The sequence below is a fragment of the Sminthopsis crassicaudata genome, chromosome 6 (genome assembly GCF_048593235.1).
Source record: "Sminthopsis crassicaudata isolate SCR6 chromosome 6, ASM4859323v1, whole genome shotgun sequence".
Classification (NCBI taxonomy): Eukaryota; Metazoa; Chordata; class Mammalia; order Dasyuromorphia; family Dasyuridae; genus Sminthopsis; species Sminthopsis crassicaudata.
In genome coordinates this window covers 188,320,065-188,334,228 of record NC_133622.1, presented here as the reverse complement: position 1 = coordinate 188,334,228, position 14,164 = coordinate 188,320,065, and the positions used below count along the sequence as shown (strand labels likewise).

Sequence of the window (14,164 nt, the reverse complement as noted above, 5' to 3'; positions counted from 1 at the left end):
AGGTTGTCACCGCCCCCTGACTTCTCAGGAAGGCTGAGAGCCTTAAGGGGATATGGGGAGCTGAACCAGACATTGTTAGCAGGTTCCCTCTGGGCTGAAGGGTCTTATACCTTACCCAGAGTTTCCCCACTGACTGTGACCCTCTACATATTTGTACATGTGTTTTTTCTTTCTTCCATTATAACGTGAATTTCTGAGATCAGGTACTGGTTCATTTTTTGACTTTGTATCTCCAGTATATAGCACAGTACATATAAGTCCTTAATAAAGGTTTGCTGAATTGAACTGGCAAACACAAAATATTAAGAGAACTACAAGAAGACTTTTGCCATGTCTGATTTCTCATATGGGAGATTTAAAGAAAGACCTGGCCAAAATCTGCAGTTTAAAGAAGGAATATGTAAATTATACATAAACCTGGAGGAAAGAGTACCAATGAAACCATGGAGCCAAGAATAAACATCAACTCTTAATACCTTTGTTAGATAATAGAATTTCAAGTCTAGTATGTCAAATGTACTTTCCCCTTTCCATTTCCATTTATTTCCTCCTTCCTCCGAATCTTTTCTGGTTGTAGTGCTAAGTGATTTTTCAGGGGGAAAGAGGACCTGTTATTTCATTGGTATAAGAATTCTCAGTGAACAAATCACTTCTACCAATGCATTCTGACAATAGTTTTGTCTGCCTAAGCACTGAGATGATGTTTCCTGCCTAGTTATATGACCGGTGAGTACTTGGGTATTCCTGATTCCAAAAAGCACTATCTATTGTCTTTATCATACTGCCTCTGCTCAACAATTTTCCCACCAGAACATGATATATAATTTTTAATTCCCTTACCTAATGTTTTCATCTTTGTTTCTAAACCATATCTGCAGCATAGTTTTATCTCTTTTCCATGCTCACCTTGGCACTGAAGTCAACGAATAGCAAGTAATATGTTGACTTTGTTAGAAGGCTCTTGTTTAGTTCTTCATAAACTTTCAATACTTCTTCATCCTCTACAACAGATGTTGGTGCAAAAGCTGCATTTATCTTCGTGGTGGTTTTTTGCTTATGCACATTGTGAGCACTGCAAGGCAAGATGACCAAGTGTGCCATTAAATGATGTTTCTTATTGCCCTTGAGGATATGATGGGAGATTTAAAGAAAGACCTGGCCAAAATCTGCAGTTTAAAGAAGGAATATGTAAATTATACATAAACCTGGAGGAAAGAGTACCAATGAAACCATGGAGCCAAGAATAAACATCAACTCTTAATACCTTTGTTAGATAATAGAATTTAAAGTCTAGTATGTCAAATGTACTTTCCCCTTTCCATTTCCATTTATTTCCTCCCTCCCCCGAATCTTTTCTGGTTGTAGTGCTAAGTGATTTTTCAGGGGGAAAGAGGTGTAGATTTGGACCTGTTATTTCATTGGTATAAGGAATTCTCAGTGAACAAATTACTGGCCCATATAATAATTTTGTCAATTATTTTATTTGATTCTCCAAGGAGAACTTGGGAGCCTTTATTCTATTTAGCTGCAACTTGTTTATGCTTTCTGGTTTCATTATAATGAAAATGGCTACCTGAATATGGTTCAGTACCCCCATAGTGTGTCAACCTTGATGACTGTTGGATAGAGACTGATCCATAATGCCAACAGTTTAATTAACTTGGGTATAGTTTGTGATAAATTATAACTTCTATGACAATAAGATGCATCTTTCTCAGCACCTAGGACAGTGCTTTGTAAACAATAAGAACCCAATATGAATTTACTGAAAGCCACTTAAATTTTCTGTGTTTCAGTTGTTTCTTCTGTAAAATGTGGATAATACCATTCCTCAAAAAGGCAAGAGGTTTGGCCAGATTTCCATGATCACTGGGCAAGTCACTTAATTTGCCAAAGTTTTCCAAAAGATCCAATTTGCCAAAGATCCAAAAGATATGGGAGCTTTGAAATCCCTTTCTTCTCAAAAGGTTTCTGATTCTATGAAACACTAATCCTACCTCGAGTAAATATCTGAATTCATAAGACAAAAAGATTGGTTTTGAAACTTTCGAGAAAAGACACTTTGGTTACTATTTGTCTCTGATTATGAAGTCAGAATCCTTTCATATCCCAAATTCTAAATTTGTTCCCATGAATTTTATACCACAGTCTGAGCTAAATCTTATAAAACATCTAAAGAGCTTAAAAGCTAATTAAGTGGCAATTATAAATGCAAACTATTAAAAGATGCTCCTCTACCAAGACAAATATCTAAGACTAAGAGCCTTTCCCCAGCAGATGTGATCAAATAATAATGAATAGTTTGCAAGCAAATTGTAAACTCTTCCAAATCATACACAATATTACTCCAAATTACTACTAAATAAATGAGATATAATTCAAAACCTCTCTAAAATTTTACCTCACACTCAGCAATTGGCAAAGCTGACAAAAGTCAAAAAAGCAGGCAATATTGGTAGACTTGAGGGAAAAAAGGCACATTAGTAAGAATACTGTTATAGACCTATGAATTGGCCTAATTATTCTAGAAAGCCATTTAGATTTATGCAAAGAAAGTAACTAAAATGACCATACTCTTTCACCCAGACGAGGTATGCATTCCAAGGAGATCAAAGGTATAAAGAATGGTCCCATACACATCAAATTAACTTCAGTGGTAGTTATTGTGGTAATAAACAATTGGAAACAAAATAAATGCCTAACAATCAACTACAGAATGGTAGTATTCTGTAAGAAATGATGAATATGACCAAGATAAGATCAAAATGGGTCCATGATTTAGGCATAAAGAATGAGACCATAAATAGATTAGAGGAACAGAGGATAGTCTACCTCTCAGACTTGTGGAGGAGAAAGGAATTTATGACCAGAGGAGAACAAGAGATCATTATTGATCACAAAATAGAAGATTTTGATTGTATCAAACTAAAAAGTTTCTGTACAAACAATACTAATGCAAACAAGATTAGAAGGGAAGTAACAAATTCGGAAAATATTTTTACAGTTAAAGGTTCTGATAAAGGTCTCATTTCTAAAATATATAGAGAACTGACCCTAATTTATAAGAAATCAAACCATTCTCCAATTGATAAATGGTCAAAGGATATGAATAGACAATTCTCAGATGATGAAATTGAAACTATATCCACTCATATGAAAGAGTGTTCCAAATCACTATTGATCAGAGAAATGCAAATTAAGACAACTCTGAGATACCACTACACACCTGTCAGATTGGCCAAGATGACAGGAACAAATAATGATGAATGTTGGAGGGGATGTGGGAAAACTGGGACACTAATGCATTGTTGGTGGAGTTGTGAAAGAATCCAGCCATTCTGGAGAGCAATTTGGAACTATGCCCAAAAAGTTATCAAACTGTGCATACTCTTTGATCCAGCAGTGCTACTACTGGGCTTATATCCCAAAGAAATACTAAAGAGGGGAAAGGGACCTGTATGTGCCAAAATGTTTGTGACAGCTTTATTCATAGTGGCTAGAAACTGGAAGATGAATGGATGTCCATCAATTGGAGAATGGTTGAGTAAATTATGGTATATGAAGGTTATGGAATATTATTGCTCTGTAAGAAATGACAAGCAGGATGAATTCAGAAAGGTTTGGAGAGACTTACATGAACTGATGCTGAGTGAAATGAGTAGAACCAGAAGATCACTGTACACTTCAACAACAATACTATATGAGGATGTATTCTGATGGAAGTGGAAATCTTCAACATAAAAGAAGATCCAACTCACTTCCAGTTGATCAATGATGAACAGAAACAACTATAACCCAGAGAAGGAACACTGGGAATTGAATGTAAACTGTTAGCATTACTGTCTATCTACCCAGGTTACTTATACCTTCGGAATCCAATACTTAACGTGCAACAAGAAAATGGGATTTACACACATATATTGTATCTAAGTTATACTGTAACACATGTAAAATGTATGGGATTGCCTGTCATCTAGGGGAGGGAGTAAAGGGAGGGAGGGGAAAATTTGGAAAAATTAATACAAGGGATAATGTTATAAAAAAAATACTCATGCATATATACTGTCAAAATTTTTTATAATTATAAAATTAATAAAAAAAGAAATGATGAATATGAAGACTTCATATTATGGGAAGATAGGAGCATCATGATGCTGAGCATCCCAGATCCCTTGCAAACTCTGTAGTACTGAGAGACTTAGAGGCACATCTCTCTACTAGGAACTGGAAAGACTCATTCTAGATTTCAACATCCAATCCATGAATCTCCAGACAGATCCTGGGATAAACAGGATCTGAGCAGTTGCAACTCTTAGTCTTGCCTGGGCTTCATGGAATCCAGGAGTAGCCATACCTGAACTGTTCCCAAGTGATTGATGTGTTTGGGGCATTTCCAGCACAACATACCCTGTCAAAGCTAGGCAGGTCCTCAAGCTTTCCCCAAAGCTGTAGTTCACTCCCTAAGCCCAGGGAAGGAACAGCTTGGGAATTGTGGGGAAGAGGGGACAGCACAACACTCTCGGCTAACACAGAAGCAGATAGCTGATCAGGCCCAATAAGGCCCTGACCTAGCCCTAACCTAGCAGGAAAAATAGTCTCAAGACATTCCAAGAAGAGTCTAGTGGGTTCCAATGACCTTGGACAAATTGCAAGGGAAAGGCCATAAGCAAAACCCAGTAAGAACAGATCCTGAAACCTGTGGTGGAAATATACCACAGAAGTAACTATGAACTCAGTATCAGACATATAGGGTTCCAAGTAGAACCTATATCAGGGAAGCCCATGACAAGCAGGAACTCTCAGGCAGAGTCTGAGTCCCTTGAAGGAGGAGCCTACTATTTCATCATATTCAGGAGCAGATAGGCTCAGACTGACTGAAGGGCTACCCTGCCTCTCACCAAGAGAAAAGCAAGGCAAACTTAACTGCCATGATGATTCAGGGGTGCCCATAAAGAAGATGAAGAGACTGCCAATATGAATGATTTTGAAATATGTGGTACCTTCAAGTTTGATGAAAGGGAAGGTACAAGGGAGGAAGATAAACACATTCAGTCTTCTCACTCACCTCTTGCTACAAGGCTTCAGATCTATCTCTCTATACCTTTCTCTAAAGCCTAATAAAAGCCTTTACTATGTATGGCATTCAGCTAATAGGGAACAACATAGCTGTACGACAGGTGAAGATGCTAGAGTTTTTGCTCTGTAGGTTACAATGTGAGATATGAAACAACACAGAAGAAACACTATGAGGGAGTATAGTATACTAGCAATATTACTGGACAGGGAAGATCATGGATTTAGATCTGGAAGGGTCCTTAGAAGTCATCCTGCTCACACCTCTCATTTTACGGATGAAGGGCAATGAATTTAAATAGAATTTAAATAACTTGTCCTGGGTCACTGGGCAATGAGACTCCACTAAGTCTGAAGGTACCAGACTTTGAATCTTGTCCTCCAAAACTTATTAGTTTTGTGAGCATAGGCAAGTCACTTAGTTCTCCTTAGTTTCTTATTTGAAAAATGGAAATAATGATAACTACCTACCTAATGATAATTACCCACCTAATAGGGTTGTTGTGAACATCAAATTGTATGACATATGTACTTTGCAACTTTCAAAGTACTCTAAAAAACTTTTATTAGCATTGCATTAAATTACCTTTAAATTTAAAATGCAACCAGTTCTAGTCTAGTTAAGTGATCCTTTCTTCTGTCATCTATGGGAATTTCAAATTGGGGACTTGAATATATGTTTGGGATATTTGGGGTCAAACTAAATTTTAACCTCTGCCAAAACTAATGGGACAGTTTGTCAAGAAAACAGAAGATCACCCTGTTTATCAGAACTAAGATCCAGCAAGCAAGCTGTATCCTAAGCTCAGCATAGCAAACTTTTGTACTCCCCCCTGAATGACCTCAGCCATAGCAAAATCCAAGACCAATGTCAGGTATTCTTTAAGCATCCAACAAACTCCTATAAGTTCTGATCATGATGCTCCACTATGAATCAAACTTGTTACATTGTTGCTGTTGTGCTCATTGTCAGGACTATAATTCACTGCATAGTCACTAGTGTAAGTACTGAGATCTGCCTACAGGAAAGTGGGTCCCTTGACTAGAGGTGGAGGCCCTGTCACAATATCTAGTGTGTCACCTTGCTTACAAACTGTTCCCTTCACTTTGAAATTAAACTTCTGTTTGTTTCCTGACTCTCTTGTCACTAAGCAGCTCTGTTCAGCTCTAGTCATCCACAGGTTAGAGGCCATTAATATCCAGTGATATTCTAAACTTAAGAAGACTAAGAAAATACTTTTTCTTAATTGGGTTGTGTTTGAATAGAACCTATATATCCCTTGAAAATGAACCTTGCTTTTTTAAAAAAAATTATTTTGAATTTAAAATTAATACATAATAATTTTGATTACATTAAATTAAAAAAGTCTTTGCACAAACAAAACCAATGCAGCTAAGATTAGAAGGAAATCAGAAACAAATTTTACAGCCAGTGTTTCTGATAAATGCATCATTTCTAAAATATAATAGAGAACTGAGTCAAGTTTATAAGAATATAAGTCATTCCCAAATTGATAGTCAAAGGATATGAACCATTTTCAGATGAAGAAATTAAATCTTCCTATAAATCTTCTGAAAAAAAACGCTATTGATTAGAGAAGTAAAAATTAAGACAATTTTAAGGCACTACACTTCACCCCTACTAGACTGGCTAAGATGACAAGATAATGACAAATGCTAGAGGGGATATGGGAAAACTGGGACACTAATACATTGTTGGTGGAGTTGTTACCTAATCCAGCCATTCTGTAGAGCAATTTGAAACTGCCCAGAGGTCTATAATACTGTGCATACCCTTTGACCTAGCAGTGTCAAATACTCAGTTGGTATCTCAAAAAGATCATAAAAGAAGGCAAGGAACCTATATCTACAAGAATCTTTGTAGCAGCTCTTTTTGTAGTGGTAAGAAACTGGAAATCTGAGTGGATGTCCATTAATTGAGGAAATGGTTGAATAAGTTATGGTATATGTATGTTATAGAATGTTATTGTTCTCTAAGAAATGATGAGCAGGCTGATTTCAGAAAACCCTGGAAACATTTACATGAACTGATGTTGAGTGAAGTGAGCGGAATCAGGAAAACATTGTGCACAGTAACAGCAAGACTAATGATCAACTGTGACAGACTTAGCTCTTCTCAGCAATAGTGATCCAAGACAATTCCAACAGTCTTTAGATGGAAAATGTCATTCACATTCAGAGAAAGAACTATGGAGAATGAATGTGGATCAAAGCATAGTGCTTTCAACTTTTTGTTGTTGTTGTTATTGTTGTTTCTTGTGCTTTTTTTCCCCTTTGGTTTTGATTTTTCTTTTCCAACATATGGAAATATGTTAAAAATTGATTGTACATGTATAACCTATATTAGTTTGTTTGCTGTCTTAGAGAGGGGAAATATAAGGGAAGGAGGGAGAAAAAACATTGGAACTTAATCTTAGAAAAAATTAATGTTGAAAACCATCTTTACTTGTAATTAGAAAAATACACCAGTAAAATAAAATTTTTTTAAAAATATTTATGGTAACATAAAAAACAAAATTAATCCATAAGTGTATTCAACATGAAAGAAAGGCTAACACACTGAAGAAAATAATCTATCAAACTTAAACCCTAATCTATTTACTTTTAGTTTGTTTTTTGGTAATTTCCCTTGGCATTTCTGCTACAAGAAATATTTGCAATTAAACAAAGATTCATACAGAGAGGCTTGGAGAGACTTACATGAACTGATGCTGAGTGAAATAAGCAGAACTAGGAGATCATTATACACTTCAACAATGATACTGTATAAGGATATATTCTGATGGAAGTGGTATCTTCAACACAGAAAAGAGCTAATCCAATTCCAATTGATCAGTGATGGACAGAATCAGCTACATCCAGAGAAGGAACACTGGGAAATGAGTGTAAACTGTTAGCATTTTTTGTTTTTCTCCCCAGGTTATTTTTACCTTCTGAATCCAATTCTTCCTTTGCAACAACAACAACAGCAACAAAATTCCATTCTGCACATATATATTGTACCTAGGATATACTATAACATATTTAATATGTATGGGAATGCCTACTATCTAGGGGAGGGGGTAGAGGGAAGGAGGGGAAAAATTCAGAACAGAAGGGAGTACAAGGAATAATGTTGTAAAAAATTACCTATGCATATACACTGTCGAAAAAATGTTATAATTATAAAATTAATAAAAAAAAAACCCCCAGAGATTCATTCCTTCAAAATTCAACTTTCTTTATCTGGTCCTATATAATCACATCACAAACTCAGAATTATGGCTGTTCTACATTACCAAGGTGGATGAACTATGAAGGTGGAAATTATCATCCTAACTTATTAGAAAAATATCATAGAATTTTCCAGAATATGGTAATATCTTTTCTTTTCCAAGATGTAAACTTCTTTTTGATTAGAGAAAAGCATGACAAGAAAACTTGGCAATGACTGAAATAACTAGATTAAAAACATTATTTATTCTCTCCAAGAAAATAATTTAAAATAATTTAATAACTCCCTTACGAATTTCAACAATAGTTAACAAGGATTTATTAAGCATATTCTGTGTTCTAAACATTGTGCTAAGCAGTGGGGATAAAAAGACAAAAACAGTTCCTACCCTCAAGGAATTCACATTCTAAAGAGAAAGACAATATATGAAAAGCCATGTACAAACAAGTTATATAAAAGGGTAAACTAGAATTAAACACAAAGGGAAGGCATTAACATTAAGTGGGCTCAGAACAGGCTTCTTGTTTTTTTATTTATTATTTTTTTCTTTCTTTTTTTGTTTTTGTTTTTGTTTTTTTCAGAACAGGATTCTTGCAAAAGATAGGACTTAACTGGGACTTGAAGGAAGTGAGGGAAGCCAAGAGGAAATTATGAGACCTGTGTTCAAATCTCCTTTCAGTACTTCTTAAGTCTGTAGTGCTGGGTGAGTCACTTAAGTGATTGCTAGGATACCTGAATGCCAGGCTTTGCTGGGTAGATGATGAGAAATCATGAAAGGATTTTGAGGAGTTACATGATCAGACCAATGTGTGACAATACTTAATAAGTCATTATTTGAAGGATAGTTTATAGAGAAAACAGATTAAAATCAAAAATAGTGGTCAAGAGACCATTATAAAGTGTAGGCAAAGAAAGATGGGGGCTTGTGCTAAAATTCAAACATAAATGATTACAACATATATAAATAAATTAATGTAACCTACATTTTTATTTACTTAGCAGTAGAAACTATATAACAGGAAACAATTAATTTGCCCCATAAATTAGGGGCATACTCAGCATATCTGACAAATGAAGTAGCTCAATGTTTAATATTCCTCTCTTCTACATGACAAATTATTTTTACTAATAATCATGAAATAAAATAGATACTAGTAATGGTCAGAAAAGTACTTTCAGTGAAAAGGTTCTTTTACTTTGTATGTGTTTTTCCCTCTTTCAAAAGATACATTAATGTAGTTAAGAAGCATCAATTCATTACTTTTTTTCCTTTAAAAAAACTGCAATACTTTATTTTTAAGATTCTTTTTTTGCTGGGAAAAAAAAACCTAAAAAATAAAAGGCAGCTGGTAGCATAGCGAACAGAGCACTAGGCTTGGAGTCAGGGAAACCTGAGTTCAACTACATCCTCAAACACAACCTTAGTTATGTGAAGGCAAAGTTGCTTAAACTCTGTTTGCCTCAGTTACAAAATGAGGCTAATAATCATAGCACCTACCTTGAAAGATTGTTGTGAGGATCAAATGAAATAATATTTGTAAAGCTGAGTACATAAAAGATGCTATATAAATGCTTAACTTTCTCTCTCCCTACTAATTGTACCACTTCTTTTTTAACATTTTATTTTCTTGATTCCCTCTTTGTTTTAAGACAACTGACAATTAGAAAAGATATTTCCCAAAGGAAGTACGGTCTCCAAACTTTTGATTATGCAACCTGGCAACAAAGAACTTTCAAAATGAACTGTATATATGTTATTTTATTTACTCATACATATATATATAAACTATTATACTAATGTATACATTAGACAATGCTTAAAAAGAAACTTAAAATGAAATATATTGAAATATTTAAAGTAATTTTTCTTTTAATAGTTCAAAAAATCTTTGTTGCTCTTCCAAAAATTATCAATAATATTATTAGCGAGACAGAAAAAGATAATGACGAATGTTGGAGGGGATGTGGGAAAACTGGGACACTGATACATTGTTGGTGGAACTGTGAATGGATCCAGACATTCTGGAGAGCAATTTGAAACTATGCTCAAAAAATTATCAAACCGTACATATCCTTTGATTCATCAGTGTTTCCACCAGGCTCATATCCCAAAGAAATCTTAAGGGAGTGAAAGGGACCCACATTTGCAAAAAATGTTTGTGGCAGCCCTTTATGTAGTGGCTAGAAATTGGAAACTGAATGGATGTCCATCAATTGGAGAATGGCTGAATAAATTATGATATATGAATCTTATGGAATATTTTTATTCTGTAAGAAACGACCAACAGGATGATTTCAGAGTGGCCTGGAGAGTCTTACATGAACTGGTGTTAAGTGAATGAGCAGAAATCATTATACATGGCAACAAGATTATATGATGATCAATTTGATGGACATGGCTCTCTTCAACAATGAGATGATTCAAATCAGTTCCAACTGTTCAGTGATGAAGACAGCCATCGATACCCAGAGAGAGGACCATGAAAACTGAGTGTGGACCACAACAGCATTTTTTTGTTATTGTTTGCTTGCATTTTATTTTGCTTCTCTCTCTCTCTTTTTTTTACTGGTTTGATTTGATTTTTCTTGTGTGACACAACAATTGTATAATTATATATGCGTATATTGAATTTAACATATATTTCTACTATGATTAACATATATTGGACTACTTGCCATCTAGGGCAGGGCATGGGGGAAAGGAAGGAAAATTGGAACACAAGGTTTTGCAAAGGTTAATGTTGAAGAATTGTCCATGCATATGTTTTGAAAAATAAAAAACTTTAATTAAAAAAAAAAGTAATTAACAAGGGAAATCAAGTAGCAATCTACTTTCAGAGATGAAAACTGAGCACAGGTCACTTTATCTCTGTGATTAGTCCTGTATCTATTACTCATTTTACCTCTTTCCCGGAAGAATAATACTATCAAATATAAAACAAATCATGGTAATAGTTTCTTTTCCCTTTGTTTTTCAGAAATGTGGCTTCAAATAAATATGTGTAAAAAAAAAAGTGAATGTAGAGATAAGGACATCCCTCTCAACTTGATTGTCTCCAACAATGTAGGCTGACAATTTCTCTTAAAGAGTTGATTAGCACACTGAGAAATTATTCCAATTCAATTCAATAAACATTTATAAGTACCTACTGAGTGTCAGGCCTTGAGCCAAGCTTTCCCAAAGTCACACAATCAATATCAGAGGCAAAAATGCTGACTGCTCTATTCACTCTATCATGCTGTTTATTCAGCAACATTTGAACCACTACTAACAATTGGGGCTAGTGGGAACCTAGTTCTTACTAGTGCTGGTGGATAGGATCAGAGAGAATATAGGACAACTTTCTACTGCTTAAAGAAATCAGGTTATATAATGATTCTGGACTAGAAAAGAATGAGCTAGTAGAATAAGCATCTGTAGTTTATTATGTTAACTGTTATTTGAAATGCAAAGGTAGATATACTGAAGCAAATGTGAAAACACTGATATGAGGTCCACCTAAAATAACGAGAAAACACAATTCTTCAGTTATTTTTTTCTTTTGAAAATCATGCTATCCAGTTATTATTCTTTTCTAATGTCTTTGTATGTCCTTGATTGTTGCTTCCCCATTAGATTGTGAGCTCCTTGAGGACAGGAATTGTCTTTTGACTCTTCCTTTTTTCCCAGTGCTGATACATAATGTATGCCAAATAAATGTTTATTGACTGAATGGTCAAATTCCAAAATCTTTTCTTTAATCACAGTTTTGCTGAAGCATTTTCCTTTTGGGTTACCTTCTTGTCTTTTTTGGGGTGAAGGGGGATGTCCTGAGATATCTAAGAAATTGAGCGTGTTATTTTCCTCTTTTATAGAAATACATGAATTTGGAAGCAAATCTAATTCTTCATCTATAAGGTCTACAGTTGTCTGCAATGAGAGAGTGATTTTCTGACAAACCTCTGAAAATCATGGCCTGAACCTATCTTTATCTATCTGTGAGCATTGGATGGCTGCTAGTAGCAGAGCTCTCATCAAAGATCTCTATGTTTTCAGCCCTTTGCCATCTTTCACTTTGTCTGATCTTTAGAAGCTCTAAAGAAGCTGTAACCCAGCCCAGAAGTATCAAACATACAGTCGACAATATTCCCAATGCAGTTTAAACCAGATTAAAATGTAATTGTGAAATATTTAATAAAATAAAATTTAAAAAACAATAAAACAGATAAAATTAAGGTGTGATTTTCCAAATCATCAAATGAGGTGCAGAAATCTTTAGGTATAGGTTATTGGCCCTTATTTCAACTTGATACTGAGACTAATTCAATAGACAAATTAAGTTAAAATGCTAGAAATATTTTTGAAGGGTCAACCCAATGACTCAGTTTGCCTAGAGGTCTGAGATCTATTCAGGAAATGAAGCTTTGGTATTGTACTCTTTCTTACCAAACTATACGGAATAACCAACAGAGATAAGACACAAATCTATGCCATTCTGAGATTTTTTCCCTTTTATTTCCTCCTTCTTTCTCAATAATTTAATATCTATCCCAATTAGAGACATTTTTTTCTTTCTCATTTATTATTTGATTTCATTATTTTTCTTTTCTCATTCATTTTTTTTCTTTCAAGGTTTCTGAATCACCTCTGTTTGGCATTTAATATCCTTTACAACCTAGTCCAAATTATCTTAATATAGACTCTTTATACATTATTCTATTTTATACGCTTTTTCATTCAGCCAAATAGGTTTTCTTTCTATTTCTTATACAGGATATATTAGTTTTCATCTCCAGGCTGGTCCCTACATCTGGAGTATACTCTCTTCTTATCTTAGCTTCTGAGAATCCCTCATCTTCTTCAAGGGTCAGATCAAATATCAACATCTATACTTTTAAAACCCAATTACCTTGTATCAGTTGTTTTTGTGTGGATTTATATATACATTCACATATACATATCTCTCTCAATATCATGGTTTAAGTCTGGGGTAAGAATGAAAACACCTAAAAAGTGTATAAAATGTCTAGTCTTGTGACTAAGTCAATCAAATAAATATGCAATAAAAGATTCTTGACAAAATATGATTGTTATCACACTTGACACTAAAAGAATTGTATCATGTGATTCTATTCATCCTCAATTAGCTATATTTTCTTCCATCTTTTATAAACTATTTATATCTGTTTGTTGACAATCTCCCTATGCACCAACATCAGGCTCTCCAAATAATTTTCCTTTTTTATCTTTATAATAATTATTTTTCACTGTATCTTTAGCTGAAATTTAAACTTGGATTCTCCAACTCTAAATTCAATGTTTTTTTTCTTTTCTCCAGTACAACTTGGGGAAAATGTCTTACTTCTGAAAATGTGATCATATGTTGAGGTTCAGATAGTAAAAATCTTTAACATAATAATATATATTGTAAATTCTTATTAAATTGCTTTAATATTTGAGGAAGATTTTTATTTAAAATCATTGCTGCAGCAAGTTTGATCTCTTTAATAAAAAGAATAACACTTTTACAATTCTGGTCCTTAGACAAGACATGTAGTTCACTACCCTAGGTCATTTTTAAACTCTTTCCAGCCTAGGTAAGTAAGTTTGTGGTTTTCTGGGATATCCCTTTAAAATGAAGGTTCAATTCTACCTCAAGATATAGCATCGGGGGTAGCTAATTGATGCAGTGGATAGAACACCAGCCCTGAAGTTAGGAGGACCTGAGTTCAAATCTAACCTCAGACACTTAACATTTCCTAGCTGTGTGACCCTGGGCAAGTCACTTAATCCCAATTGCATCATGGAAAAAAAAGATATGGCATCGGAAGAGAACTTTATTGGAGATATGACTACAACAAAGAAATTAATAATGT

General features: G+C 34.4%; 1 protein-coding gene across 5 annotated transcripts in view; it reads right to left on the bottom strand.

The window, feature by feature from the left end:
• The window catches only part of ZFYVE28 (zinc finger FYVE-type containing 28), a 186,373-nt gene that overhangs the window by 60,292 nt on the left and 111,917 nt on the right, over nucleotides 1–14,164 (bottom strand). For 2 of the 5 annotated variants that reach the window (XR_012483577.1, XR_012483578.1), the window contains exon 9: nucleotides 907–1,072. The exons of the other annotated variants lie outside the window; for them this stretch is intronic. The gene's annotated coding sequence lies outside the window, so the exon portion shown is untranslated. The remainder of the gene's footprint in view (nucleotides 1–906; nucleotides 1,073–14,164) is intronic. 5 annotated transcript variants of the gene reach the window in all.